The sequence below is a fragment of the Electrophorus electricus genome, chromosome 15, assembly GCF_041902795.1.
Source record: "Electrophorus electricus isolate QZ-2024a chromosome 15, ASM4190279v1, whole genome shotgun sequence".
NCBI lineage: Eukaryota > Metazoa > Chordata > Actinopteri > Gymnotiformes > Gymnotidae > Electrophorus > Electrophorus electricus.
The window spans coordinates 25987530-25995000 of NC_137511.1; the positions used below are offsets into that span (position 1 = coordinate 25987530).

Genomic DNA, 7471 nt, shown 5'->3' on the forward strand with positions numbered 1-7471 from the left:
GGATGTGTATCTCTTAAAAAATCCAGATCCAGTCAGAGACAGGAGTGATACAGATCACCCAGAGAGATAAGTGACACAGATCACTCCAGTCAGAGACAGGAGTGATACAGATCACCCAGAGAGATAAGTGACACAGATCACTCCAGTCAGAGACAGGAGTGATACAGATCATTCTAGTCAGAGACAGGAGTGATACAGATCACCAAGAAAGATGAGTGACACAGATCACTCCACCCAGAGACAGACGTGATACAGATCATTCTAGTCAGAGACAGGAGTGACACAGATCACCCAGTGAGATGAGATACAGATCACTCCAGTCAGAGACAGGCATAATACAGATCACTCTAGTCAGAGACAGGAGTGACACAGCTCTTCACATTCTCTTTATTCACAGAGGTCATGCAGGTTGAGGCCTCCCTTCTCATACAGGGTGAAGGTTCACTATCATACAGACTGAAGGTTCACCATCATAGAGGCTGAAGGTTCACTATCATACAGGATGAAGGTTCACTATCATACAGGATGAAGGTTCACCATCGTACAGGATGAAGGTTCACCATCATAGAGGCTGAAGGTTCACTATCATACAGGATGAAGGTTCACCATCGTACAGGATGAAGGTTCACCATCGTACAGGATGAAGGTTCACTATCATACAGGATGAAGGTTCACTATCATACAGGATGAAGGTTCATTCTTCTACTAGTGCTGAACTTCTACATGTAAGTCATGCATCTGTCAGATTGCTGTTTTCACTCTTCTTGGTGTGATCGGTGCTTTCTCTGGCCTTCTCGTCACTGACTGGGTTGCCACCGCACTGTTGAGCTGCAACATCTCTCTGACTGGACTGGATGGGTGATCATCACTCCTTTACACAGAAAAAAAACAACCATAAAAGCCATAAAGTGGTATAGCAAGATCACAAACAGACTGTGGATGAAAAGAAAAATACATTAAATTCTGCTTGTAAGACAGGGTTTCGGAAATGACACTATTATTACAGTTGTAATCGTCATGTTTAAAAATAACTCTTGCGGTGAGAGCGTGCAGTGTTATCACACCTACACTCATCTTCCAGTTCTGCTCAGATGGCCACAGACGAGACAGACGCGGCTCTCCAGGGCACCAGGGCATCTCTCCCCATGTCTTCACTGTGTGATTTCAATTCCAAAAGGCAATTCATCTGCATTTTGATTAATTTATGTAATATGCTGAAAGGGTTGACCTCTGGCAACTCTGTGTGTGTGTGTGTGTGTGTGTGTGTGTGTGTGTGTGTGTGTGTGTGTGTGCGCGTGCGTGTTGGGGGAGGGGGTTAAATTCCAAATGTCACCACTTTTTAAATTCCACGGAAGACAAAGGCGTTAAATGGCACTGTGGCAGTGATCTGCAGAGTTAATTGCTCAGTATCAGATACTGAGGTCTCAATTAGTTCTCAGAGCACATTGTTTACTGAGACCAGCGACGGACTAACTGGCTTTGAAACCCAGGCCAGCACTACGTCCTATGAAGCCACCGGACACAGCAGGTTGATGGAAGTGCCCCCTGGGGCAGTTAGGGTGAGAAATCAGGGTGCGGTTTTCCCCCAGGAGGGATTGAAGTGATACAGAGTATGTGATTATCATGAGCGAGCATGCGATTTGCCCACAGGGAGGGTAAAGGTGACCTTACAGGGTGCAATTTCCCCCTGAAAGAGGGCTTTGGGGTGAGGAGTGTGAGTGTACAATTGAAAGACTGTCCTCGGCTTTGACCCGTTTGTCTCGGGGACCTGAAGACAGACTCCATCCCTCACATAACACCCGACCACCACAGCGCTAGACACCTGCTGTAAAAATGGACCCATTCTCTCACAGTCAGTTGCTTAGAGATTGGAAACCGGAAGGTTTTTTCATTTAACGTTTCCAGGAACAATGTAGCACACGTAACTCTAATACTCACACTCACACTACTATAAAACACTGCAGCCACGCTAGCGTAGTGATAACTTCACTTAGAACAGTAATCATTTTGCATGATTAGATGATCTATCTGTAGATAAGAACAGAACATCCAGGCACTTTGCCCTTGCGTGAAGCCCCGCCCCTTTTTGGATTACGACAGCCCCTCTAATTTGACCAGTAGTGAATATAGATTCTTTAATAGCATGACAATACCATGACGCTGTACTGATTTTTACATATTGGAGCTCAAATCCTACGTCCAGTCAGTCAGTAAGTTATTTTGTCGTTGCTGAGCAATGACAGATGTTGATGTATAGAATTGATGAAATAGGGGTTGATGAATGTACATTAAGTCTTCATCAAGGTGGACAAACAACGTCTCTCAGGTGTCAAATCCTGACTGCCTTCTTCTGATATCTGTAACTTTGTCTGTCATCAAGACATTATTTTGCAGTTTTGGTAGTCCAGTGTGACTGCACGCTAATTAACCAGGATACATTGCTAACATTAAGGCTAGCTAGATAACTTGAGGGGCCAAGTCCCAGTTTACCGGGTTTTGTTTGTTTGTTTGTTTGTTTGTCTGTTTTGTTGTTGGACAAACAAAATGCGATGCAGCAACTTGCGATCATTGGTCATGGTGTGACTTGGTTTCCACTTTGGCGATGGTCGTTTTCACCCAGTAGAGGGCCCTGCCATTCTGGAGACAGGGCGCCGCGACGTATGCCTGCTGTCGTCCGCTGGTTTTATGATGCTCACTAGCGTTTAGCTCTGCTACATATCCGAGGACAGTTGTCCTCACTGGGGTGCATTTTGTCAAATGATAACTGTTTCCACTTCAGTGGTGGAAAAGCTAATGTTAGTGTTAGCTTCTGAGGTATGACCATGATGAACTATAAATTAGAAATGTACTTGATAATGGGATTGACAATGATTCGTCTTATGTTGTACATTTATATGACAACACAGACCATTTCTTTGAATGAGACACAGAGAGGAACATTTTTTAAAAAATGACCTTTGTGTAAATAAGCTACCTATACTTCTGACATCCACAATAACACAAATAAATGAAAGTTGTTAGCTCACTGTGGAACTTTCAGTTGAAGATGGCTTCAAACGGACAAAAAGTGGATAAAGTCACCTGGGATAGTTGAATATCTTAGAGGTGGCGGTTGGAGTTGTGACGCCAGTACAGTTGGAAGTGCTCCTCTTCGATGTCAAACACTGCACAACACTTCGTACGGTTTAGGAAATGAGTGAAATGTCATTATTGCCCGCTCACAGTTTGGTTCCTTGACATCCCCTTCACATCCAGAAACGGTGCTTTTCTGTTCATAGTCTGCCACATTTGTGGTAGATTCACTGCTATTGCTTTGTTCTTCACAACACCTGAGAACTGTGCAGGTCTATGTTAACATTACCTGTGCTGCAACATGAGCACAGGTAATATTAAATATTAGTGAGTCGAGGCTGTTACTAAACAGCTTAGGATCTTGAAATTGCTTTTGCAGTATTTACATTTGTCTTTCGAGGTTCCCAGCAGGGCAGTCCCATGTACCGAACGCTCCTTATTCAACCGTGAGAAGGTAAGTACAGTTTTCCATTCTGCTGGCACTTTTAAATCAGAAATTGCAGCACCGTGAGCACTCAGCACAGAGCTGAAAAACAGAGGATATCATTACTCCTGGGGTCTCCGTTGTAGCAGAACGGGAAATGACGGCTTCTGAGGCGATGACTGCAGGGCACAGGTGAACAGATCAGAAGTGGGAGTCAGACATGACAGACCTCAGTGCAGAACACCATTGTTAAATCTCAACACTTCACTGATGGCTTTAAACACCTTTCAATGTGCCAAGAGTTTGACCACTTCATGCAGATGCACACACACACACAGCTTCCAGATTTCTCAGCACCAATCAAGAATATTTTCATTCAACCAACCGTCCGGTTTGTATACCCCCACACGCACCCTCTTTCCAGACAGACGAGAGAGCTGCAATCAAATCCCTTTGATCTGGTCTGCGATGGCTTCCACTGGGAAAGTTTGAAGAGAAAACCGAAGCGCCCGTTCTCTGCCCGAGCACTCGGTATGTGTTTATATCGGAACCAGTCCAGACATGCACTAGTTGGGAGTGTATTTAAGACAAGTAAGTTGGAAGACGGCTTGCCAGCAGTTGCTGAAATGTGACTTCCCTTGGCTTGCAGTCTTTTATCACCGCGGAGTCTGGGGCCTTCCGTGCTTAATCTTCCAGCATGTGACGTTCTGGAGGATAGTGCAGGCGGCACGCCGATAAACCCACAGAACCCAATCTCTAGCGGGCACGCTGTGGCAGGACCAGGGACAGCGTGAACGGTAAAGCTCACGGCGCTGTATCACAGCAAGTCCCGCCTTCAGTGAAAAGAGCCAATCGCTTTGTCAGGGAAGCAGTAACTGCCTATCGTGTTCTGAGTTTCGGAGTTGTCAAATCTTTTGCCCCTCGAGTTGCGGAGATGTGCACACTACGACATTTTTGAGTTATTAGAGGTCTGTTTTTTTGTGCCATTGTGTTCAGCTTGTACCAGTGAGTTAAAATGTGTATTTGAAACATTATTTCAGCTACTAGTTTTGAGTATATCACTCTCTACCAATTCAAAGATACAGGAGTCTGGTCTTGCATGACTTGAAATAAGTGAAATGAGTTATGATGTTACGAGTTATGAGATATGATGGCCACCGAGTGGACAGGCTAGCCTACAAGGACTCAGGCAGGACACACATCCTCTGTGGCGGGACTCACGTCCTCTGGCAGGACTCACATCCTCTCTGGCGGGACTCACGTCCTCTGTGGCGGGACTCTCATCCTCTGTGGCGGGACTCACATCCTCTGGCGGGACTCACGTCCTTTGTGGCGGGACTCTCGTCCTCTAGCAGGACTCACGTCCTCTGTGGCGGGACTCTCGTCCTCTAGCAGGACTCACATCCTCTCTGGCGGGACTCACGTCCTCTGTGGCGAGACTCACATCCTCTGTGGCGGGACTGTCGTCCTCTAGCAGGACTCACGTCCTCTGTGGCGGGACTCTCGTCCTCTAGGAGGACTCTCGTCCTCTGTAGCGGGACTCTCGTCCTTTGTTGCGGGACTCTCGTCGTCTAGCAGGACTCACGTCCTCTGTGGCGGGACTCTCGTCCTCTAGCAGGACTCTCGTCCTCTGTGGCGGGACTCTCGTCCTCTGTTGCGGGACTCTCGTCGTCTAGCAGGACTCACGTCCTCTGTGGCGGGACTCTCGTCCTCTGTGGCGGGACTGTCGTCCTCTAGCAGGACTCACGTCCTCTGTGGCGGGACTCTCGTCCTCACTCACTGCTCGCAGAAGCACGGAGGCTCAGGACTACCCAGTTCTGTCACAACCACATTATTTAATCCACTGCTTTCTATTTTCGTGTATCCTGTTTATTCTTCGCTTGTTTTGTGCAGCTCACTTCATTGTCAGTATTTCCATGTTGATTTTCATTCGGTGAATGAATAAATAACAAGCACGGCGGGGAGAGCAGCACTTGGAGTCAGTGGAGAAACGTGGAACGTTCACAACGCTGTCAGGAGACCACGAAACACTTCTGAGTTCTTCTGAGTGAAGAACCGTGTAACGTATCAATATGCAAGTGTAGGTTCAATCGTGCGACCGTGGTCGGGCTCTTTCCCGCTGCCAAGCCAGCTCTGCCGTCCGCTTTGAGACGCACGTTTAGACGCTCCGGCTGCATAACAGGCCTCTGAAAGTTCGGCTGTCCCTGATCCCCAGATGACGTCATCATCTCGCCCCTCCCATCGCCCACGGCGAGAGCTTCCTGGAGACCGACACCAGTGGCTTCGTGCGGGCGTGGTGGGTGGGTCGTGTGCTCGGATCTTGGTGTTTTGGTGCTTATGTGTTACACTTTAACAGATGTTTGCACTGTTGCTTTTAAGATATATGAAGTTGTCAAAAATCTTAACACCTATGCCTGACACACACACACACACACATATATATATACATACATACACAAGCATGCATGTACAAACACACACAGACACATCATTGACAACCAGAGTCTGCTCTTCACATTCCAAATAATACTTGTGAGTCTGAATCTGTGAGTCAGGTCTGAATTCTTTGAACACATAAGCTTTTACTGCACTGAACCAAAAGCCCAGTGGCTAAACTGTACAATCAGTTCAGCTCTTCAATGTAATATCGTGGTATTTTCGAGCTTTATGTCAGACAGCGATTAGCGTGCCTCAGCAAACAGCCTGTTAGCCATTCAATGTTCAGAAACTGCAGGCAAACGCAAATCTCTGCAATATCGAACCAAACCAGCGATTCCCAAACACCTAAAGCTCACTTCCACTCTCGGAGGGAAATCAGGAACCAATCCATCATTCCGCTGACTTCATTATTCCCGACCCACAGCATGTCAGTGTACCGAAGTCCACAAGACAGCAGCTCGGAGTGTAGAGACACCTCCGTGTGTTTGAGCCAATAGCACTCAAGTCTGTAGGGTATCTTTTTGAATGCTAAATTTAGATTTACACAGTGAAGCGGAATCAGCAAGCAGCTTGTCTTGCACCGTCCAGCTCACCTGAAAGCCTCCAGAAAAAGGACAGCCCATGTTTCACCTTCACACACCAGTCTTCCTCACCTTCGTCTTCGTCTTCCCTCTCGTTACTATGACACCCACAAACACACACACAAAGAACTCCCTAGCCCGCACACCACACACACACACACACACACACACACACACACAAAACAATTGACAATTGGGAGGTGTGTCTCCTAACAGGTCAATACAAGTGGACTATGTAAAAATGTTAACTGCAGGGCCCAGAACAGTCACATAACAGACACAGCGGCTTCCATTTAGGCCCAATACTGTTTCTTGTTTTTACACCTACCCCTCGTTTTCAAGTGTCTTCTGACCTCTTGGAACTAAGGTCAGGGGTAGTGGCTGAAATCCTGCCAGTCTGCACTGATATTACAGGAACGGTAAACGTCATCGACCTCACAGCTGAACTTTAAATTGAAATTAAATTTAAATTGGAGATCAATTTTGGGTGTCGTATGCTTTTAAAGGGGCGAATGTGACCAAAAAATGTCAAAAATGCAGCATTGTCAAGCACAAATCAACAAAAATGATTACTAATATAACTAATAACAGTTGACTAGCGGCACACTGCTAGCAGTTTTTTAAATTCTTAGGAAAGTTCCATAATACATGGCAATGGCATGAAACTTAAATAATACACTAGTTGTCATCATTTTTAGATTTTTATTAATGGAGAAAATACACATCCATCTGGCCAGTGATTCACAAGGCATTCTGGGAAATTTCTCAGAGTGTTCCTCGGAAAAACCGCCCTACATGGTAGTGGCCAGGAGTGATATGGGACTGGGCCCTAAACTGCCTGCACATTTTAGGAAGTCATGAAATTCACACTATGGAGAAGCTGGAATAAAAAAAGCAAGTAAAAGATAAAAACCCTTTTACGGCCACTATCTGTTGCAAAGAAAGTACATTAATG

General features: G+C 46.1%; 1 long non-coding RNA gene across 1 annotated transcript; it reads right to left on the reverse strand.

Annotated features, from left to right (window-relative positions):
• Positions 1 to 380: 380 nt before the first annotated feature.
• Positions 381 to 6599, reverse strand: LOC145651274 (uncharacterized). The gene is made up of 3 exons (XR_014117115.1): positions 6529 to 6599; positions 1069 to 1154; positions 381 to 871 (listed from the first exon to the last, which is right to left on the reverse strand). It is a non-coding gene; the product is annotated as an uncharacterized LOC145651274 (long non-coding RNA).
• Between the last annotated feature and the right edge of the window lie 872 nt (positions 6600 to 7471).